Raw genomic sequence first — 24,186 nt, 5'->3', positions numbered from 1 at the left:
TCCAGGAACACACCCTGGACCAAAAGCAGGCGCCAAACCGTTGAGCCACCCAGGGATCCCCCAGACTTCGTATTTTAGAACAGTTTTTTAGAATAGTTTTAGATCCCATATATCCCACGCCCAATTTCCACTATTAACATTTATATTAGGATGGTTCATTTATTACAATGAATGACTAATAGTGATATATTGTCATTAACTAGACTCCATTCTTTTTTTAAAATTTTTTTAAAAATTTATTTATGATAGGCACACAGTGATAGAGAGAGGGGCAGAGACACAGGCAGAGGGAGAAGCAGGCTCCATGCACCAGGAGCCCGATGTGGGATTCGATCCTGGATCTCCAGGATTGCGCCCTGGGCCAAAGGCAGGCGCTAAACCGCTGCGCCACCCAGCGATCCCGACTCCATTCTTTATTAAGATTATCTTAGTTATATAATGTCCTTTATAGTCTAGCATCCTATCTGGGATACCATATTTCATTTACTTGTTGTACCTTCTTAGACTCTTCTTGGTTGTCACTGTTTCTCAAACATTCTTTGTTTTTGTTTTATTTTTTTTAATGATCTTTTATTTATGACAGAGAGAGAGAGGCAGAAGGAGGAGAAGCAAGCTCCATGCAAGGAGCCCAATGTGGGACTCAATCAGGGGACTCCAGGATCATGCCCTGAGCCAAAGGCAGATGCTCAACTGCTGAGCCACCCAGGCATCCCCCATTCTATTTTTGATGATTATAGTGATCATCCATTTAATGGTGGCCCTTAAAATATATTTCCATGTCCCAATCCCCAATGCCTGTGAATGTGACTTTCTTTGGAAATAGGTTTTTTTATATGTAATTAATATGTAATTAATTTAAGGGTCTTCAAATGAGATTGTCTTTGATTATGGGGGTGAGCTTTCAATCCTGAGAACTTAATGATATGGTTTCAAAACACAGAGCACATACGTATGCTGCATGACATCTCTTCAGACCTAAAATATCTGGAGTTGTCCTTTTACAAGCATCAATCTATCTTACACTCTGCAGCCAGGGAAGAAAATGATAAATGTCCTTTTCCAATTGGATACGTATCCAATGATAAGTGACAAATAAAGGAGAAGAAATGTGATCACAGAGGTGGGAATGATGCATCTACAAGCACAAGAATGGCAACAAGCACTAGAAACTTGAAGACTCAAGAATCGATCTCTCCCAGAACCTCTGCAAGGAGCACAGCCCTACCAACACATTTGGAAAACAATGACGTCGGAACTTTTGGTAATACTGGTCGGGTATTTTATCCATTGCTTCCTATTGGAATTTGCCTGGTATTTTTTCTCATAGTTAGACTGAGGATATGCATTCTTGGAAGGAAGATCTCAGAAATTAAGAGCCGTTTTCTCCTATCGCATCAAATGTACATGCTCTCAATATGATTTACCACTGTTGATGTTGACGTTGATCCTCTGGGTCCGAAAGTGTTTCTCTACTATGAAGTTACTCTCCCCACCCCCTTTGGTCATACTGTAACCTTTGGGAGGAATTTTGACAATTCTAACTAAAACTTATAATCAACTGGAAAGGAGGAAATAGCCAGGAAAGCTTCTGAGAGAGAACATAGACACTGGTGACTACTGGTCAAGGAGAAAAACAGATCAATAGCAATAACAGTGCAGAACTGATAGGGCCATGTGAGAAAATGAGGTGGGAGTTTGACTCCTCTGAGATAAGAAGAAATAAACACAGGAGAGTTACAGAAACAAAAAATAGTGACTAAGTAATGCAAAGGAAAGTTAAAGACCTCATAGATAAAGGCCTTTTCTTAAGAAAGTAAAATTCAATTCAATTAAACAAATGTTGAGACTTAGGGTATACCAGACACTGAACTTGGACCCTTAAGAATCCAAATTTAGCAAGATTTAGTTTCTGTCTTAAGATATTTACCATTTGAAAATGAAGGAGATCATATGAATAAGGTATAAAAATAAATATAGCAATGTAGGGATATTTTTAAAGGGCAATAGAAAAGTAGCATTCACATCCATCTAAAACTCAGGAAGGTTTCCAAAGATCAGCTGGTATTTGAGAGAAAAACCACTAAACCACAAAAACTGACATGGTAGCATGACCTAAAAATAATTGTCAAAATAGTTCTCAACTTTGCAGGTTCTGAAATGCTATTTGTCACTGACCCAGAATTGATTAGACTTGGGGATGGAATTCAAGCCAAGAAAAATCATAAAAATATAAACCAGAATGAAAAGTATTAATTATTTTGGTAACTAAAACTATCAGACAAGCTCCATGTGGAGAAATTATATGAAAAATTTAAGTGATAAAAGATTGTTTGATGACCTTGAATGGGAGAGCAGGGTATTAGTTATTTACATGGATTCTGTGTGTAAAGGCATTAACCTGGCAAGCTTCAGATCCATGGTCTATAAAAAATGAGAAGAGAAATAGCTCCTATATCAAAGGATCAAATGAAGTGAGTCATAGTTAGTACAGTGTCTGGAACATAATAAACTCCCAGGAATTATTGGCATTACTATGACCACTATTATTTGTTTAGTCATCGTGTGCCTTCCCCATCCTGGTTTCTTTCAATATGGCACCAAGTTCATATTCACTTAGGCTCCTCTAGTAGCTAACAAAGTGTCACCAAGAAAAGATGAAATATGTGAGCTTATTCTGTGTAAGTATAGAAGAGTTGATTGCATCAAGGAGCAAGAGGCCGATAGAAACAATGTGCTTCAAAGCAATTCGGTCTTTTGAAAAAAAATTAAAAATGAAGATATTTATCCATTCAAAATGTCTCATTAGAAGCCATTTTGATGCTTATGAGTGTACACATTTTAAAAATGTAAACATGACAAGGCTACAAATCCCCTTTGCAGCAGTACTGTGTCCTGTTCTTGATTAAATGGGAAGAATTAAAGACAAGCATGAGGGAGTGGGGGTGGAGGGGTTGGGGTTTGGAGACTTGGTTGCTATTTATAAGTAAAAAATGGAAGAGAAGGTGTCATAAACTGAAACTAGGGAGGTCCAATACTGGCTAAGTCACCAGGCTGTCTCTGAGGACTGAGTTAAGCCCCTTAACAACTTCTCTGTTTTATTTTCTCCATCTGTTTTACCAGGCTATTGGGAGGATTATTTAGTTAATGTTGAAGACCATATTTATCAATTCTACAAAATGTCTGCTATTTAATGATGAGAGAACACTAAACGACGCTGTGGGAGTATCACAGCGGCTAGCAACAGCATTATTGTCAGCTGAGTCCTTCAGAGACCCCCAGGACAAAATATGATATGCGGTTCTCAAGCATTTGGAATTGTGTTTCAATAATTATTTCTCCTTCTTACTCCCCGAGTCAACTGGGTTTTCTACTTTGTGGGCTTGACAAGCAATTTGTTTTTTATGATGGTAGAATTTTTGAGTGGTCTCAACATTATCCCGAAAGTGAGTTCTTTAAACAGACATTACGGTGACACAGAGCACTACAAAGCCATCGCCTTTTTTCTACGTATCTATGAATGTCAATGCTTCACTGCAACTCCTATCAAAGAGCTTTTCTCCTTTTCTTTGGTGATAGAAAGTCTCATTTTTAGTAACTTGATCCTAAACTACAGACTAGGAAGCCCTCAATGCACCACATTTAAATACAGTCTCTCTGTAGGGTGTATAATATAGAGAACTCTGAATAGGAAATAAGAATGTACGTGGACTGCTTCAAGAGGAAAGGATTTCCTTTGTGGATCAGCATCTATAAACAGTCTGCATTTGAACAATTCCATAATAGAGAACATTCTGAGCCAGCTTGAGCATACTTTTGATTTCTAGCTACAGACTATCCTCTCGGTATCTCGTAATGAATATGTGACCAAAGTACCCACCTGCTTACCTCAAAAGAGGACCGCGGGGAAGAAAGTTTTCCCATACTCTCTTAATCAGCACACAATATGTCAGTCTTATGATAAGGCCTAGTAAATAAGGAGAAACCTCTAGATGAGGTAAATCAGTCCTTTCAGGTCAGTAGGGTACCATTTGCTAAATTAGCTCTGTTTCTTCCTACCACAAGAGATTGATATTACTTCACATATGTGGGCTAGTAATGCTCACCACGCATCAAACTCTTCTGAATTGCTCGAAGGATCATGCCCAGTTAGAATAAGAGTGAAAATATTATTAATGGATAATTTAGACTTTAGGCCTGAGGCTAGATTCATGCTGTTACTCCGTCAGGATACTGGCACTTTCCCTCCTTTAATTTATGTTTGCACAACAGTGACATTAGCTAAGCTCCAATATCCTTCCAGAAATCTGGCCTGAATCCCTCTTTGTGTGGGTTTAATTTGCACCCTTCTCAGTATTTTTCTGTATTATACTTGCTTTCATACCAGGTTGAATGGAATTTCAGACACGATTGAAAGGAGTTCCATTTTCATAATTCAAAATTAATCATGCCCCAGCAACATGAATGTAGCTCTCTAGGTGGTAATCCTGAAATTAATGTTCTCCCTTGAAAATGAAAACACTCATTTATGATCTTTACTGGAGGTTATCATGTCTACAGAGTGCGTGTTTGGCGTGACTTTAGACCATGGTTCCAGTAATTTCTACTGTGCTGCATGTTAATCATGTTAATGCAGGGACTCAATTTCATGTTCCAATCCTAAACAGACCTGGAGTCCCAGTGCTTTTTAATGTGGAGGAAGGTGGTGGTGAGATGTCCGGGAAGGGTCATTTCCTAAGGAAGTTTCATGGAAGGTGGAGGCTAAAAGACAGATTCAGTGACCTGACTGCTTAATATCTCTTATCTTCTGTCCCCTCTGAGCTAGTGAAGAGGCTTTTAGTAGATTAACGCTTATTTGAATTGACAATCACTTCTGGAAAAATTAGGAAACTCTGCCTATGTGTTTCAATATCAATTTCACATTTCAGCATCCTCCATTCCTGCTGCCTTCTCCAATCAACCAGTTCTCCTTCCTCCCCACCTCCTTAGTCCCACCGTGCAGATCCTGCCTCCTGCCCAACCCCCCAAACCGGCCATGGATCTTAGCACAAAACTCAGCTGTGGATCATCACTCACATGTCAGTAGTTGTTTGAATGGACTGGAGGTTGAATAAAAAAATTAACATTCACTTGAATGATTGTGTGTGAGGAGGCAGTTTTCTAGGCAACATTCACATTTTAATAGCATCCCTTAATAATTTGAAGTCAAGGTATTAGTAGGTGAGTTATGAAGTGGCTGTCTCACTCCCATTTCCAAGTAAACCAGTCCCATTTGTGACTTTGCATCTGATAACCTCATTCTGCCCCTGTAGCCTTGCTCAGTTGGGTGGGGGATAGACATCCACGGTGTGGCGAAGCAAATTAGCTCTTTGGGGAATCAGGAGCACCTGGGTGGTATAGTCAGCATCAAACTCTTGGTTTCAGCTCAGGTCATGATCTCAGGGTTGTGGGCTCAAGCCCCACGTTGGCCTCTGCCCTGGGCACAAAATCTGCTTCAGACTCCCTCTCCCTTCTTTGCCCCTCTCACCCCCAAAAATAAATAAATAAATTTTAAACAAATAAATAAACAAAAACCCTTAAGAATCAAAGAGGGAATTAATTAGCTTGAGGAACAAAACTAAAAAAAAAAAAAAAAAAAAAAAAAAAAAGGCCAAGGGGAATCCTGTGCTAAAGGCAGCATTTCTCAATGTCCTTCTGCGAGTGAATGAATAAAGGGAAGTCAGTCTGTAAAAAAGCAAAAGAAAATAAAGCAAGTATATTGAAGAAGACAAAGAGGAGAGTTTCTTTTGTGAACCTCAGAAGTAGAACATGCTCTTGATTACTTCTGAGGCCTGGCATTCATCTTGTGTGTGGGTTTTACGAGATGCTTGTGAAGTTCTCTTTCTCTTTCTGCCACAGAGCCAGTTTTCTCCTAGAGTTCTTCTGTACTTTCTTTTCCTTTCCCCTTCGTTCCATTTCTCAACCTCTCCACCTTTCTCTTTTTCTCTCCGTCTTTCAAGCTTGTTGTCCTCCTCCCTCTCACTCATCCTTTGGCAGTCACTGTCTCGAGTTCTCCCTGTCTCTGTTTCTTACTTTCCGTCTCTGTCTAAACTTGAATTACTCTAGATTTATTTTCCTTGCAATTAGGTAGGATGATGAAGTGTTTAAGCACCGTGGTAGCACCAGTGGGCATCCAAGTTTATTTATAAGTGGATATTGCATTTGGGGGGATTTCCTCTGTGTCCCTTAAATTGTATCCGCTTTACCTGAGTGCGTGTAAGAATAGCATTGGCTGTAATGCTCTCTAAAACACTGGCTATTAAAGGCTTTGCTGGCTTTATTTGAAAAATAGTGTGAACTGTTAGCAAAGCTATGATCTATTTTCAGACATGAGAATGGAAAGTGTGAGGTCTGAGAAGCCTGAAAGGACTGCTGGGAAATCACTGCTATACTGTTTAATGGTATACCGATGGGGGGTGCCAGTCCCTGAACAACACTCTCTTGACATTTCCAACTCTCCAGGAATTCTCACAATGGCCCTTCTGACACCATGGAGTAGAAGGGAGATGTCTGTATAGAAATTTGGAACCAAATCTTTGAGGAGTTCACTGAATAGAAAGGAATGCAGGCTCTTCCAACCATTTTTAAGGCCTGAGGACAATAATGGAGAAAAGGACCCTCACCTTCTGTATGGAGCTATCGTTTCACATGTGGTCATTTTAATGAGACTCAGTTATCACCTGACTGAAAAAGTAATCGTCCTAAATGACCTAAGGATATTCTCTTTTCTTTACCCCAAGTAAGTACTCTGTTACGTTGTTCCTCTTGGGTTATACGCTATCTCAAAAATATTCATTACTTGAGTTTGTAAGGTTACATTTCCATGTTAGACCATAATAAAGCCAACCTCATGCTCCCACCAACCAGTTTAAGAAACGGAACACTCAGATGTAACAGAGGCCTCTTTCATACCCTTGGTATAAGCTCTACTCTTTCCTTTCAATTCATTCTCTTCTCCTCCCTCCCTTACGCTCTGCCCATTTCTTCCCTAGGACACCAGACAAGGAAAAATACAAGTAAAGTGAGGATTAATCCTTGCCTCATCCTGATCTAATGATTTGCAGTGTTTCACCATTAAATAATGTTCAAGTTTTTCATTGATGTGTTAAAGCAGAATGGAAAAGTTCTCTTATATTGCCTTTTGTCAGGAGTGGAGATTGAATTTTGACCAATGTTTTTTTTTTTTTCTATATCTGTTGAATGACCATATAATTTTTCTTTATTCTGTATCAGACACTGACTATAAAGTCTAGCTTCTAACCTGTAATTCTCATGGGAGGGAATCTGCTCAATCTAGTGATAGGAATGAATGTGGGCCCAGCCAACTACACCCCAGGGGAGGAGACAGGTTAGGTCCATGTAGACCATTGCCCATTCAGTAGACACTGTGGCTAAAGACCCAGTAATCAAGGATGTGGTATGTCCAAAGCATATGTGGGGTAACGGTGATGAGAAGATAATTGTTAAATACCTCTTATATGCCTTCTTTGTTGGTATCTTACCTTTATTTATTTGATAGTTCCTCCTCCATCTAAAGGCAGTTGTTCAGTTAATAAAAGATGAATGCAAAATGTCATCAGCATTCATTAAATGCTTACAAAAAGACACCAAAAAAAGAAAATCTCAAAAATAGAATCAATAAGTTATCAAAAAGCCATTCTTTTAAAAGTACTTTTTAAAATTTCTTTCTGTATATTTTACTATTAAAAGAGTCTATAAGATTCTTCTTGCTAGAGAAGGCTAAACTTTTAAACTAATTCATATTTAATACACTCAGGATCCTTAAGAGATTGGTGATTTTTTTTACATATTTTGGCACAATGTGATATTTGACATTAATTGACTGTTATTCTACTAAATAAATCAGTATCTTTTAAAGGTATTCAGTGACAATGTAATAAACTTGAATGCATCTGCACCTGGATGATAAATACATTATTGATATACAGCACATGAAGGGGGTCATGCAGGTTTTGGCAGTGTGGAAAAAAAAGGAATAGTGAAAAGAATTATTGGAAGTCAATGATTTGACCTACTATGTATGCTGGAGGGATTGGGGAGAGTTCCTATCAGTCAGCCTCTGCTAAAATAAAGCCATCTGTCAATTACCAATCCAAATGCTAAGACTTTTAACTTAATGGAGTAACTTACTGGGAACTTTGCTTTAACTGTCAATATTTGAATTGTTATTAGCCTCATTCATTTTAGTTTAGAAAGAAACTTTCTAATAAGACTGCTTAATAGAAAGATGGGAGGTGCGAATTTATGCGATCTTCTGTGTATGATTCCCCTGCTTCTTGGTATAAGAAAGTAATATTTTGGCCAAATTTTTACTAAACAAACCTATATATCTTTTTTATGTCCAGAAATTGGATATACAAATGGACAGTGGCCACATCAGACTCTGATCCATAATCTGAACAACTAGCAGGAAAGGCAAACCACAGTCTCAACCAGCTCAGAAAGGCCTTGGTGGATGGGACAGTCAATGGTTGGACTGCCAGCCAACATCCCTAATTTTTGCCCATGCTCCCAACTTAGGACCAACTAGTGAATGTCAAATGGGCTCCTCCAATCAACCTCACAGGACACTCTACTTCTAGTTAACCTCCCTCTAGCTTGCTCATGCTAACAACCTTCAATTAAAGTTTATATGAAGCCCTCCACCACCACCACCACCACCCCCGGCATTTTTCCCCCCTGCAGTAAAGCTTCCCACTCTCATGACTGCCTTTGAGTCTTTGCCAAACCCAAGAGGTGGCGGCTGACTCTCTTGTTATAGCAAGCTCTGAATAAATAGCCTCTGTTTGTTCTCATTTGGTGGTCTTATTTGCTGGTCTTCACTTATTTCCACAACATATTTTTCTGTATCAAGGTACATTAAGTATTCACTTTAAAAATAGCAGAACAGTGCCTTCTAATTTTAGAAATACATAAAATATTCTATGATATCTTTGAAAAGATATCTAAGTATATTGGTAGGCTGCTTGCATCCATTATCTATCTTCAGTGACACTCCTTCCAATAAGCCTCCATCAATGAAGAGAATGGTGACTATTAGTGGAGAAGACGGTATCTCAACGCATTTCTGAAAGACAGGCAAGTTACCTGGTAGTTACTGTGGAGGCCACAGCCTGGTATCTAGCACAAAGGCAGCATATTTTCTCTAGGAAGAATCGCAAAGAGGCTGAGCAAGGAGTTTTAAAACCAGATAACTTTTTTCCTAGAGAAATTAAATCAATTTTTTCTGAGAGAACTAGAGGATCTAATGCCCCAAAATAGAGATCCTAGAGATGCTATATTCTGGATTTTCAAATTCTCACTAGCACATAATCAGCTTTCCGTCCTCCTTCTCTAAAATGTCACTAATCAAGGAGCTGCATCTAAACATAGAGTTTCTAACTGGCATAGCCAAATGGGGCGCTCGGCTTCTAAGCCAGATGTCACAGGTCTAGGTAAGAGCCGAGTTGCCATCACCACACATAGAAGAAGGTGGTGAAATCGCGAAGCTTCTATTTGCAAGGCATCAGAATGCTGTGGCGGGAAAGCAGGCCTCTGTGGCTAACCCCACGGATGGGCCTGGCGCTCACACAGGAGCCAACAGAGGCAGCTGCTTCCTTTGGTGTTTAGTGATGTCGAGGACGGACTTGGGACACAGGTTTGACCCAAACGAAGGGCCTCTACAGGGGCAAGAGGAGCCCAGCAGGGTTTTAGCAGCTGCACAGAGAGGAGGTGACTAACGGCCGCGTGGAGGGCCCCAGCGGGAGGCTGAGTGTGTGGAGTGTGCCCAGGCGTGAGCAACCTTCCGGCAAGGGGCTGAAAGTACAAGAAGTAAAAGGTAAAGGCCCTAGAGGGTATGGAGGGTGGACAGTGTGCGCCTGGAGTCGGTTTTCTCCTTGGGGCTCTTTCCGATCTGGGGTCACGGGAGTGGCTGCGGGCGCTGCCCCTGGGCTGGCATCTGGCGAGCGCGGCTCTCCCGTGGTTCGAGGTTCGGCCGGTCGCGTTGCTGACTGCGGGAGGCTCGGCGCGGGCCCAGGAGGCCACGGAGCCAGCGGCTGGCGCGGCTCGGCCCCGCAGGCTTCCGACGGCACGTGCGCTCAGAGACCCAAGGGCCTCGCGTGGGGCAGGGCGGGGTGGTGCTGTCGGGTCTGCGTCGTCCACCTCCGCGTGTGGGCGTCGGCGCGTTCAGCCGAGCTGCAGAGCGGTGCGAGCTTCGGCGTGGGGCGGCAGCCCACCTGCTTGGCGGCGCCGGATCCAGCCGAGCCTGCAGGCGTCCTCGCTGGGTCAGCGGCTCCTCCGCGGAGCCCTGCACCTGGGGTCAGGGCGCGCTGCCCCTCACGCTGCCCAGCCGGCAGGGCCTGGGGGTCGAGGGACCCGCCGCCGCCGGGCCTTCCGGAGACGCCTGGGTAGGGGGGAGGCTGGGCCTGGGCCGGGCCGGGGTCTCTCCGCCGGCTGGAGCCCCGTCAGAAGGCCGCGCGGCCCGATGCTCCGAAGTGAGTGTGGACGGCGCTCACCGGGTCGGAGGGACAGCCCTGCGGGCTCAGCCCGGAGGCCGGGGGCCACGGGGGGCGGCGGGCTTCGGCCCGGGCGGACCCCATCGGGCCTCCCCAGGCCTGAGGTTGATGGGCGGACCCCCCCCATCGGATCTCCCCAGGCCTGGAGTTGATGGGCGGACCCCCCCCATCGCGGTCTCCCGAGACCTGAGATTGATGGGCGGACCCCCCCCCCATCGTGGTCCCCGGAGGCCTGAGCAAGACTCTCACTGGGTTTCCGTGTTCGGAGACCCCCCCTCCCCGGGTTTCGGGGCATCCCTGTGAGTGGCGTCCGCATCCTGGGGCTCGGCAGGTGCTCGCCGACTCCGAAGGGGGGCGGGGGGGTTACGGCCTGAGCCCCCGGCGGGAGGCCCGCCTCCCAGGGCGCCCCCGCGCCCCTGCCAACGGCGCCCTAAATCCTCCTCCTTCCTCAAACATCTTGGGGCCATTTTTCAGAGGGACCGTGATTCGGGGAGGGGAACGCGCGTGGGGCTTCCTGGGGCCCGGGCCCGTCCCAACGACGGCAGAGCCTCGCGGCCCAGGCGGGGGGCCCCTGCCCGCGGGGCGCCCGGGTCCCGGGGTGCAGCTGTGCAGGAGGCAGAGTGCGGAGCAGGGGCGCAGCGCTCGGGCGGGGGCGGTGCCCTGGGCGCGGCTGCGGGGGGAGATGCCGGCTCCCCATGGGGGGGAGATGCCACGGCACCCCCACGGCACATGCTGCCTGAGCCTGGCATTTTAAAGTTTTACTTAAATTTGTTACTTTATTCTCTTTAAATGTTCATATTGTTCCTTCCCGTGTTTTTCTGTGTCCATATCATAATTTATAATATTTTTAAATAACTCAAAGGAGAGGAACCGAATTCTCCTTTGATTTTGCTGATTAGAAGGCTAATACAGAAATGGTTTAAAAGCATCTTTTTAACAATTCCTAAAGTAAAAACTGGGGACACCAATCTTCAGCCCATAATGGAAGCCTCCCTCTTTGGAAAACGTGGGAGTAACTTACACCTTGTTGGTTTTAAAATTCCCTAGACTTATGCAAATTCTCGTCATTTCTCCATGTTTCTGTTGACATTCACACTGTGGCATGGCAGCAAAAAGGCCTTTAGAGACCTACAATAGGTGTATCATATTAGTGCTGGGGACCGAAGAAGCGACTCGGCCTCCCTGCCCTGGTTTAGGGAGGTTGGGGACACGGCAGAGAAAGGTGACCTGACTGAGGTGGCTGATATTTAGAACCAGGATTCACAGCCACTACATCCCGGTGCCCTACGAACATACTTTCCAAATATTTTATGAGGTCCTAAATCTTAGACTGAAAGGTTTGTTTAGTTTTATTTTTCTGAAAATCTCCAAAAACCTAATATATCAGGGAAGACAGAAATAAAATCAGAATAGGCTCATTTTGTTGTGTATCAATACTCACTACTAAATATAAAAATCTGAAACTATGTAATTTCTAAATTTTTCCTTAGTGTAGTTTTTGATTCCAGAGAAGGGGAAAGAAAAGTAGGGGGAATTTTAAGACAGGAATTAAAAATCCCCATTGTTGGATGTCAAAAGAGGGGGCAAGGTATGTGCTTGAGTCCGAGACAGCAAGTGAGCACCGACCATCGTGTGAGCCCCTGGTCCAAATAAGTGAGAGAGAACCTAACCAATAACAAGGTCTAATAATAACCAAGCATACAAATGTGTTAAGCAGACTATGTGGCAACATGTATAAAAGTGATTAATACTTTATAATTTGCTTGCATTTAGGCAAATTTTTTCTGGAAGGCTACAGAGGAATTGCTCATGAGTTATTTCTTGACGGAGCCAATTGGTTGGGAATAGGGAAAGGATAAAGAATTTCCAATATCTATTTCTTTTTATAGTCTTCAATTTTGAACCATTTACATAGGTTGTTTACTCTAATTTTAAATATTTTGGAATGAAGGTAGAGCTCCAAATTTAAAAGAAAAATGACAAAAATGAATAATATTTAATAATACTGTATGTTTGTTAAGCACATACACTTGCCAGGCATTTTTATATGCATCACTTCACTCAATCCTTAACGTTACTCCCATTTCCCTGATTTTGGGAAACTGAAGTTTGATGAGGTTTTGTTTTTAAGTTTTCCATAGGTTTGGCCCTGTGTGGAAGAGAGCTAGAACACTAAGCATTTATTTGCCTTCAGTATGAGACTAAGCAATGAATTAAGTTAATTAATTATCCAGATAAACATTGTTATACCAATTAGTCTTGTAATTTCCCCATGTTTCTTGGTGAGTATGAATATATATATATATATATATATATATATATATATATTTTTTTTTTTTTTTTTTTTTCTCCTAGAGCCATAAAGCTACCCACAGCCGTGGACCCAGAGTTCCCCCATCCTTGGTGTCTACCACTGCAAATGATCTTGGGAGCAGAAGACTGGATGGCAGCACATGGAGACCCATGTGGCAAGCATTTTCCTCACTGACTATTGAGATTGAGTGTAAGTTTAAGATCACCTTTTTCAAAATCTTTATATTTTAGTAGTTAGTAGATTAGCCCAGTATCACACTTTGCCCACAGAGATGCCCATACAATCTACACATTATTCTAACGTTTTATCTTTGTAAGAGTAGCAAACCAACAAACTATGTGAGATCAAACTGGACTCAAACTAGTGCTATATTTCTAGAATCCTGCTTTGTGTTTTGTTGAGTGTGTAAAGGAAGAACAACAAATAACTGCTCATTAAAGGTTGTAATTAATTCCTAAAATATCAAAGTGCATCCTATCTTCACACATGTCATATGTTTATGACTCTGACTGCTTCATATTTTTGTGCTAGATATTAGGTAAATTTATCTTGATTATTTCATGCAACTTTGGAAAGAAGCTTTCACTGATGAGTGGTTTTCTTTTCTTTTCTTTTCTTTTCTTTTCTTTTTTTGCCATTTTAATTTCCTGATCCTCAACCTATACTGTAGGCTATTTACTAATTATTTTAATTTAAAAACAAGATTTCCTGAATTGACACTCTCTTTGCATGTTCAGATCAGATTTGCCTCAATAACAGCATTTATCCTACTTTAAAAGAAGTTCAGAGATAGGACTTGTCAACAAAGTGCTATGTACTAGCGTAAGTGCATTCCTTTGCGGTATGAACTCAATAAACTGAATTCTATAAATTGTTTTTAGTGACTTATCAGCATGAATCAAGAGCAATTCAATTTAGCATTATGCATTTCACATGTCAGTAATGTTAGTACAATAACTATAGTATTCTAATACTGGATTTCATTCCTAGAGGTACTTTTATTTTAAAAGGAAACTATAATTTTCAAGAGCAAAATCAAATGTCTCTGACACTGAATTTGAAACCCTATATTTTGAGGGATGATGATATAACATATTTAACCAATTCTCTATGTTGCTAGATTTATTTATTTTTAATTTTTTCCTAGAAAAGTAACAATTGGCTTTAGAATTCCACTCTGATGCCTCTCACTTCACTAAAAACCCATTCCACCTGAAAATAATCTAGCATAAGGTCACACCTCACAAAATCCAATGGCAATGGAAACATTTAAGTATCTCTTTGGCAGGAAGGAAATGCTATCTTTAATGTACTTCTCTATATATTGTGTCAACCTCGTAGTTAAATTATACTATGGGCTCAAACCAAGCCCTACTCACAGTCTCACCTCTTATCCCTTTATTAACCTTTCGGTTTTTACGATCTGTTAGGCATAGATAAACATCTGCTCAACAGACCTCAAAATCATACCTAGCCACCTATTTCAAAGGCTACCAGTAAAAATACCTAGAGTGTATAAACAGCACCTAGCTTCATGTTGAGACGAATGTATTTTCTATGCACCACAATCCTCCTGACCCTGTTTTCAGCAGCTCACATGGTGGACACCTGTGGCTAGTGGGTTCTGGATTTGGGTGAGGCATAACATCTCAAGTTCAAAGTATGTTGCATTAGTTAACAGGAGGAGGGTGCAAATTAACCATGGGAATGTATAACAAAACATTTAAAAAATTCACTTGTACCCAGATGTAAATTTAATTTGGATTAAATTTGCTGGAGCCAGGTGATATTAGAGGAATCTCAAAATTGTTAAAAAGCAATATAAAGTGTTTAAAAATACCCTTAGTTTGTCTCATATATTTCAAGGTCTTATGTAAAAGGAGCTTACCAGCACAAGCTGGACATGCTATCATTTATATATTTTTTAATTAAAATTTTCCAGTTTTTTCTTAAAGACTCAACCTCAACACTTTTAATTTATGTTAAAAAGAAGTAATGCACTTGATAATCTGGGTTGAAGACAACAGCGGTAACAGAAGTTCACACTTAACTAGAAGGAATCTGCAAATGGTGCATAGAAATAAAAGAGCTATAGCTAAAAGTCTTTTTTTTTTTTTTTTTTACTATGGCAAGCTTACTGGATTTAGAAACAGTTACAAGCACAAATATAATGTTCATCATATGATTAATGAGTCCTTATTATATAATAGAGAAAATGATATTTAAACCATAAAGCTCAATTGAGTTTTACTTAAAGAAAATATGAACCAAGAGCTAGCTATAAGCTACGGTTGGGATTGTGTTGTAATCGGGAAAAATGTAGTATCTGTTAACCTTTGGCAACCTCATAAGAGGTATAAAAATCCCCACTAGGGAATCATTTTGAATAGGGACAAGGAAAATGTAAATATAAGTGGCACTGTCCATTGTTACTATAAATATGTTCTTTTGTTGAATTCTTAATAGGTTTTTCTTCAGGCAGTATTCTTTGTAGGCCATGAAGCTTAGAAATCAGAAAAAATAAAAATTTCATGAAATGCCATTAATTCTAATACAGGAGTTCTATGCTATCTTGCATAATAAATAATAGAAATTTGATCTGAAAATGCTATGTTAGTTATTGATACACAAATAGCTCTTTCTATTTCCTCTTTATTTTTTTTTCTCCTGGAGGAAGAATTCCATTAGAGAAATCTACTAAAGTAGATTTATTGTCAGGAGCTGACTCCATGATATATGCCTTAGTTTTCAAGTGTCTGAAGAATCTCAGCAGATTTTGAGTATGGCTGCAGTAACCAGAAAAGTATTTGTTCGAATGAGGACATTATAAACAATTTTTAGTATTTATAATCTCCAGTGACTTTTTGCGTTCAATCTAATTTTCATGATTCAAGAGAAATCAAGAAGTTGCTTAACTGTATATTTTTGGATGCCTCTGAAATCTGGTCATGAGCAATTTAACACCCATCACATTATGTATATTTACAGTAAAATTAACATAGGATTTGTAGCTAAAGATAATCTACTTATTGCCCACATGTATCCAAAGAGTAGATGATCTCCATTACATTGAATGTCACATGTCTTTGGCAGATTAAATTTTATTTCATTGTTTTTATGGTGATACTAATGCGGATAGTAGCATGGTAAATGTTTTTTAAATAAGATGGAAGCAAAAGATATATAAGCTACTGTACATTCTCACTGGCTCCTGCATGTTTCTCTAAAAACAAAAACAAAATATGTCACTTCTATTCCCGTGTGTGTGTGTGTGTATGTGTGTGTCACTACCTGTCATTGTATATGTCCCATCATCTATTGTTCTGCTCCATCAGAGGTGAGACATGGACACATGTGGACCCCGATTGCAGGATTCTCTGGGGCTTGACCAGGGCCCGCGGCGCTACGACCACAGCCTCCGCAGGTCGGAGGCGGCAGGGGCCGTGCGGGGCGCCTGGGGCGGCGGGTGCGGGGCGCTCGGGGCCAGCCGGGTGGTGCGGGTGCTCAGGCGCCGACACCGCCGCGGTCCGCCTGCAGGCCTCGCCCGCCGCTCCTCGACGCCGGGGTGCGTTGGCCTCCAGCCATCAGCCGAGCAGCGCTTGTGATTCAGAGCCGAGCAGCTCCTGCGTCGCTCACACAACGTCGCAATGATGACTTTCCGCCAGGTTTATGGATGGAGAGAGGGACGACCTGTGGGTCCCGGGGGGGCGGGGGTCCTGGTGCCGAGAGCGAGCGGGGCGGGGAGTCGTGCAGCATCGGCAGCGGGGCGGGTGCTCTAGGGCTCGGCCTCCCCTGGGCCCGGGTCCCCCCAAGTCAGGCCTGGGCAGCGGAGCGGGTGCTCTAGGGCTCGGCCGCCCCCCGGGCCCGGATCCCTCACAGGTCAGCCCTGGGCAGTGGGGCGGGTGCTCTAGGGCTCGGTCGCCTCAGGCCCGGATCCCCCCCAGGTCAGCCCTGGGCAGCGGGGCGGGTGCTCTAGGGCTCGGCCGCCCCCCCCCCGGGCCCGGATCCCCCCAGGTCAGCCCTGGGCAGCGGGGCGGGTGCTCTAGGGCTTGGCCGCCCCCCACCCCCGGGCCCGGATCCCCCCAGGTCAGCCCTGGGCAGCGGGGCGGGTGCTCTAGGGCTCGGCCGCCCCCCCCCCCCGGGCCCGGATCCCCCCAGGTCAGCCCTGGGCAGCGGGGCGGGTGCTCTAGGGCTTGGCCGCCCCCCACCCCCGGGCCCGGATCCCCCCAGGTCAGCCCTGGGCAGCGGGGCGGGAACAGGTGCACAGGTGTCGGTCCCCGGGACCAGCGGGGGGCGCAGTGGAGCCGCAGGGACACCGGGAAAGCCCCCTCCGCCTGCAGGACCGTCAGGCCGCCCCGCTGTGCTAAGCATCCCGTAGGAAGGGGTGTCAGCTGCTCCCCAGAGTAGCCCCGCGGGGTTTTATAAATGCACAGTCACACCTTAAGCGCCCTGCCCCCCACCCCCGGCCAAGCGGGGCCACGGGTGCGCACGGGGCTTCCCCTGGGAACCGCTGGCTGCCCCGCTGGCTGGGGGCTGGTGCCTCTGTGTCTCGCAGGCCTCACCTGAAGTCTGGGGCTCTGTCCCCGCAGAGTCCCCCGTCCCACACGCCGCCGGCGCTCCGGGCCCCTCAGGTTTGCTGTTGCAGACATCCTGATACTACGACGCTACATTTGTAATTGTGTTGAATATATGCACAGAATCTACCATTCAAACCATTTGCAGGTGTGGCTCCAGCGACATTAAATGCATGGACACTCCTGCGCGACCATTACCACCATCCGGTTCTGGAACTTTTCAACATCCCGGATTGAGACTCTGCGCCCGTCAAGCCACCGCCGCGTTCCTGCTTCGGCTCAGCCCCGGGAAGGCGCCCTTCTACTTTCTGTCGCTAGAACCTGACCCTTTGGGCCCCCCTGCAGGTGCGTGCACACTGCGTGTCCTGCGGGCCTACTCAGCGTGCTGGCTCTGAGGTGCGTCCGTGTTGCCACATACATCAGAATTTCATTCCTTTTTGACACTGAATTATCTTCCACCGTATGTATAACCACATTTTGTGTATCCATTCGTCTGTCCATGGAAATTTGGGTTATTCCCACTATTTGGCCATTCTGGGAATAACACTGCTGTGAACACTGGTAGGCAGATGTCCGCGCAAATCCCTGCCCCCGATGGCCTGGCTCTGGACCCCAACGTCAAATCCTCTCCTGAGGATGGTGGGTTTCACGTTGTGAGGAATAGCAGGTGTCTCCTCGGGGGTCAGGCGGTGCGATAGTCCCACCAGCAGCACAGGCTTCCAGGTCTCCACAGCCTGGCAGCACTTTCTACTCTCTGACTTTTGATAACAGCCATATGACAGCCCGGAGCTGTATATCCTTGTGGCTTTGATTCGCATTTCCCTAATGATGGGTAAGAAGTATCTTTTCATATACTTTTTGGTTTTCTGGTATTTTAAGTTCATGCTTCCATATCTAACTTTAGAATAGTTCTACACTAGGGCATTTTAATGTGTGCTATGCAGACAAAGCGTGGATTTAGCCATTGAACTGATGACCGAGAGAACACGTTCCTGGTTCTTAAACTGAAATTCACTCCTAACAAACCCCAGGAATCTTTTCAGGCATGAAGTGCTATCCTAACATTACTGAGATCAACACCTTGAAGAAGGTATAACCATTAAAAAAAGAAAAGAAAAGAAAACACTATCCTAGGTTGGAAAACTGGGGATTCATCATATGCAAAGCCAAAGTTTTATAAGAATGTTTCCTATAGTAGGGGAGTTAAAACTAGCATATTTTGAGCCCACTGAGAATAACTCCAGGTAAATTGCCAGACACCTTGGTCTTGGATTCCCTAGCTTCCAAAATTGTGAGAAATAATTTTTTGTTGTTTAAGCCACCCAGTCTATGTTATTTTGTTATGGCAGCTTGAGCCAACACAAACCTCCTTGTATGAGCATGGTTTCAAGCATAAAAAAATATCTAATGGAATATATGATTATTTATCTTTAAAATATGTCAGTGTTATGCTATAGGAAGATGATTCGTGACTTTCCAGTATCTGTCTTGAATTAATCCTGGTATTTCTCCTCAATCACAAACATAACAGTAGGGAACATTCTCACTTCTTTCTAGTGTTCTAGGAAGGCAGCTGTATTTTTGCCTTATAGCATGATCTTCACCATTTTGTAGCATAATGAAATAACTGTATACTAAAATAAAATATTTTACTTAAGTACAAATTTTTAGATTCAAACATATTGTTCATATTATATATTATTATCATACAGAAATAAAATATTTTGGGCCATTCAATTTGCTTTGACTTTCTAAACAACCTGAAAAATAAATTTCATAATTTAACGTGTTTAATTCTATTTTTTTTTAATTTTTTATGATAGGCACACAGTGAGAGAGAGAGAGAGAGAGAGAGAGGCAGAGACACAGGCAGAGGGAGAAGCAGGCTCCATGCACTGGGAGCCCGATGTAGGATTCGATTCCGGGTCTCCAGGATCACGCCCTGGGCCAAAGGCAGGCGCTAAACTGCTGCGCCACCCAGGGATCCCTGTTTAATTCTAAATTCATAGACAAATTCAGTATATAAACTTAACTAATATGTTAGATTCTTACTTTATCTCTCTATGTACTCATACAGATAGGGAGAGAATATGAATTTTATGCAAATCAGGAAGAAAACAAAAATAACTTCTTTAAAAGGAGAGAGGGTGTTTTTGTTTCTATTTTCTATTTCAAAATTCAAACTAGTGGAAGATTCGTAATTATAGACTATAAACATTGTTAACAAATCCAACTGACAAATGTGAGACCACACAGCTAGAAAAAATAGTTTGTTCCAAGAGTTATCATAGTTGTCACTTATTGTTTCATTGGCATGTACACAGTGTCAGTTTGGTCAAGGCTCTATTGATAACCACAGGGAGAAAAATGACATCAATAGTTTGGGCAGACACAAACACTTACAAATTGATTACAAAATATCTTTCCAATCATTTTTAAGGAAAATCTTGCAGATGGTGTGTTTTCAATTCCAGGACCAATAGAACAGTTTAACAGGGGCTGTGTAGGTATAATCCAATGAGAAAAAAATTTGTGCGGATCTGATGAAGTATTACAGGCAGCAGATTTATCTCTCAATATGTTTCAAAAAAACTTAAAATATTTCAAAGCATATGACTTCAGAAGACAAAAATATATTAAAAACTAAGAAACTATAAAACTATAAACATTTTATCTTTTGTTGATATATTTCCTCACAAATCAAAGATTTCCAAGTCTTTTAACTATAGCATGGGATTTTAACACAAAATTTCAGTGACCTTTATTGTAGCTCAGTTACTTGAGATTTAAATATATTCTAGGGTAGAATGATAAAATAATGTATAACTGGCTTCTCAGTAGTAACAAGTATGTGTAGAAAGTACTCTCATTTTGCTCATTACTGATATCTGTGCTCTACTTAGTAAAATCAGACCCAAATGTAACATCCTTCTTTGGGGCAAAAGGACCTTATGCTTGGCACTTTATTCCTAACGTAGAAATTCATGTCCACTTTGCCTGATGAAGCATTTGAGAAAGGAAGCTTAAAGTTACCCAAATAAGTACCTTTTTTCTTTTCCTTTCTTTTTTTAAAAATGTCAATCATCCACTCATATGAGTTGTATGTGTGAGCACAGAATATAATATTTGTTTATATTAAAAAATATTTCCATCCACCTCCCTCCTAGAGGGGCCAACTGTCAGACCCTCCTCCCTTGGCCCAGGCTGCCCACCCTAGAAACTGAGAAAAGGATATTTGGACAAAAAAACAAAAAACAAAAAACAAAAAAACAAATAAGAGTTTAAACAAGATTTCATGGACTTTAATTCCCACAGTATTTAGCAAGCTTTGAATTTAATCAACATTATAAAACAGTTTATGTAAATGTCTTAGTCACTGAGAAAGGAGGGATAAGATTTAATTTAAGGTATAGAGAATCAATTTAGTTGAATACAGTTTGAGAAAGACTGGACTTTATTCAAATCAATTTTCTCCGGGCTAAAATAAAAACACCCTTTCTCTTATGGACTATTATACAAAATTCTTTGACTTTTATATGATTTGTGAGAGTATTTTTGACTTAAGCAGATACAAAAACAATATCATTTGAATCTATTTAGTGAAACAAAAAAAGCTATAGAAATTCTAGAAGAAAAAAGGTATTGATATACAAATTAGTTTGTAAGAAAACATCAAAAGGACAATTAATTCATTCTGTTGAATACATTGTTTTTAAGTCTCTACAATAATTAATAAATTAAACTGCTTCTAAAAGGAATTATAAATGAAATTTAACTTTTTATTCGGAAGTCACATAAAATATTTGAGTCTTGCTAGCAAACCCAAGTTAATTCTGGAAGTAGACTATTTAATACTCTTGTGTATTGCAATGTCAACATCTCTTTACATTATAATATCTTCAGATATCAAAAGGCTATTAGATGCTGAATTCTTTTATCTCTCTCAGTAATACGATTTTACTTAGACTTTCCATTTAGTAAATAACATTTTTTTATATTCTTATTTAAAATTTTTTTTTCTGATTTTATTTATTCATTCATGAGAGACACAGAGAGAGAGAGAGAGGCAGAGACACAGGCAGAAGGAGAAGCAGGCTCCATGCAGGGAGCCCGACACGGGACTCGATCCCAGGACCCCAGGATCATGCCCTGGGCTGAAGGCAGATGCTTAACTGCTGAGCCACCCAGGGATCCCATATTCTTACTTTAGATTGGAGTGAAAGTTATAGCAATGTGACAGGATTAAACAGAGACTTCCACATAAATAAAATTTTATTTGTAGCATTTGAAAGTACCTTCTTCCTTCCTATTTACATGATGGTAGAAAGGGAAAAGATAGTATGTATATATACACATATGTATTTTATACAAATATATACATAATATACTATGTAATATATTTTAACATATAAATAATATATATTATATATGCATATATGTATAATCTTTATGCAATCACTTTACTGGTCAACTCCGGAAAACGTAAAGCTTTTAATTAAAATGTTTGGACACTGCCTGAATAGTTGTTTATTCACTCATTTCTTCATAAAACATTTTAGGATCTTCCTATGTGCTAAGCAATGTGATGATAATTAGAGGTTCACAGCCATCTTCCAGTTTTTCTTTTGGAATAGAGGTATGTATGTATGTATGTATGTATTTAAATTCTTCATATAGGAAAGAAATGACCTCTTTATGATGTGTTGCAAGTAACTTTTTGCCCTTAGTTTATCATAGGCATTCATTTAGGTATGTCTTTGATTCACATATACTTGAATTAATGATTATTTGACTTCTATCTCATTGAATTCATCAATCATATTTACCAATTGTGGATTCTGAATTTTAGTCATAGGGGAGATGTATCTTTGAGAACTTGAATAAATAGTATATCTAAAAAAGTTAATGTAAAATCTTAGATACATCATTTTATGAGTCTCTAAGGAAGATGACCATTTATGTCATAAAAGCAAAATAAAACAAAACAGAAACAGTTACAAGGTTTTGAATTTCTTTTTCTTTCCTTTTTTTTTTTTTAAAAAGAATTTCATTTATTTACTTGAGAGAGAGCGAGAGCAAGAGAGATCACAGAGGGAGAGGAAGAGGGAGAAGCAGACTCACTGCTGAACAGGGAGCCAGCCCCATGTGGGGCTTGATCCCAGGACTTTGAGATCAGGACCTGAGCTGAAGTCGGCCTTTAACCGAGCCAGCCACCCAGGTGTCTCTGTTTTGAATTTGTATTACCCATAGAAATGAAGAAAAGAAAAAAATAAGAAAAGGGAAACATGAAATTATCAAATGATTAGGTTTTTGCTTTGTTTTTCACCAGAAGCATCAATGTTTTATAGAAATTTAAGGCCAGGAGTGTTTCTCAATTTCTAAGCATAGGCAACTTCAAAAAGTGAGAAGACTAATCTTTAACTGTCGATTGTAAGAAGACTAGGTTTTTATGAATAAGGAGAGTGTGTCGCCCAGTCACTTACTTTCATGGAATATATAGAAAACCGTTTCCTGATGTGCCAGAGTAAAGCGGCCTCCAGCTCGAGCCTGCTACAGTAGCCACAGCTTCGCCCACATCGCATCTAGCTTCATCAGGCGTCCAGGTGCAAGCATTCTTCACAGTATACAGCAGTTGACAAGCTGAAGATAACCAGAACTTTCGTAGAAGTCAAAAATGTGGTTTCCAGCCAAGACACGAAGAGCAATGTCCACGTGAGCGACAACCCGAGACACCACGGGTGGGGAGTTAAAGTGAACCATCACCACTCGAGTGCTTCACAGTGACAGCAAACACCGGCTTTCTGTTGGTGGTGTGTGCGGGTGTGTGTACACGCACTTGTGCAGAGCGTGGGGGGAGCTAATGCGCTTCCATAGGGAGAAATATATCATTTTTATCTAAAGTCTTGCTTTAGATAAAATGTGCACACAAGTGAGCACATTTTTGTTCCTGACAGTAGTTTGCTCTGCTCTATTCAGCCCACATTCCTACTGTTCATTAGGAAGCCATAAATAGTTCAGTTTGTATAAAGAATAACACAAAGTTATTTTACTTCAAACATCTTTGAGAAGTATTTACTTTAATTGTCTCCCTAGGCTTGTGTAGGGTTGAAAGTGCTTGAGTGTCCAGCGCTAACATAGAAGATTCGGTGCCAGTTATGCCATTAAGACATTCAAAACCCTGTGTTGTGATGGAGTGGGCAGTGAGAGCCTGGGGAACTTGGAAAAATCATTTTGGTAAGCAAACATTTACGATTTTAAATGGAGAAGCTAACGGTTGTTTAATGTCAAGAACTATAAGACAGAGCATCTGAGCAAGATCAGGCGTATTATTATCGAATTCCACCCTAATTCATATTATTAAACTCTTCAGATCACTTTAATCTTATAAATCATTAAATCAGTTCCAGCCCATCCCTGACTCCCTCTCCAAATATTTCTAAACACACTTATTGCTCCCTATCTGCCATTTGCATGCTTTTGAGAAATGTGATGCCAGTTCTTCTTGGATCCAGTATGTCTATGTTGTTGATATTTAGGAGAAAAGATGAAAAGTAAGGAGAAAAATATCTGTGTAACATATCCTTTGATATTCTGATAATTTCCCATGTATGAAAAAAAATCACATGCTCAGGCATTTAAGAGCTAAAGTACAGTATTATAGGTAGGCTTGAAATTCAGATATATCAGGACTTCATCTTAACCCGATCAAACATCATACCAATTCAGAATACCCTTAGAAAATTGGGAG

At 41.5% G+C, this 24,186-nt stretch overlaps 1 long non-coding RNA gene across 1 annotated transcript; it reads left to right on the top strand.

The window, feature by feature from the left end:
• Positions 1 to 17,463: 17,463 nt before the first annotated feature.
• On the top strand, positions 17,464 to 23,754 carry LOC119864107. Its single transcript, XR_005372922.1, has 4 exons — positions 17,464 to 17,783; positions 21,998 to 22,074; positions 22,939 to 23,150; positions 23,532 to 23,754. It is a non-coding gene; the product is annotated as an uncharacterized LOC119864107 (long non-coding RNA).
• Positions 23,755 to 24,186: the final 432 nt, after the last annotated feature.

This window comes from Canis lupus, chromosome 18 (genome assembly GCF_011100685.1).
Source record: "Canis lupus familiaris isolate Mischka breed German Shepherd chromosome 18, alternate assembly UU_Cfam_GSD_1.0, whole genome shotgun sequence".
Lineage (NCBI taxonomy): Eukaryota > Metazoa > Chordata > Mammalia > Carnivora > Canidae > Canis > Canis lupus.
The sequence above is the reverse complement of the archived record's forward strand: the minus strand, read 5'-3'. Positions and strand labels throughout refer to the sequence as shown.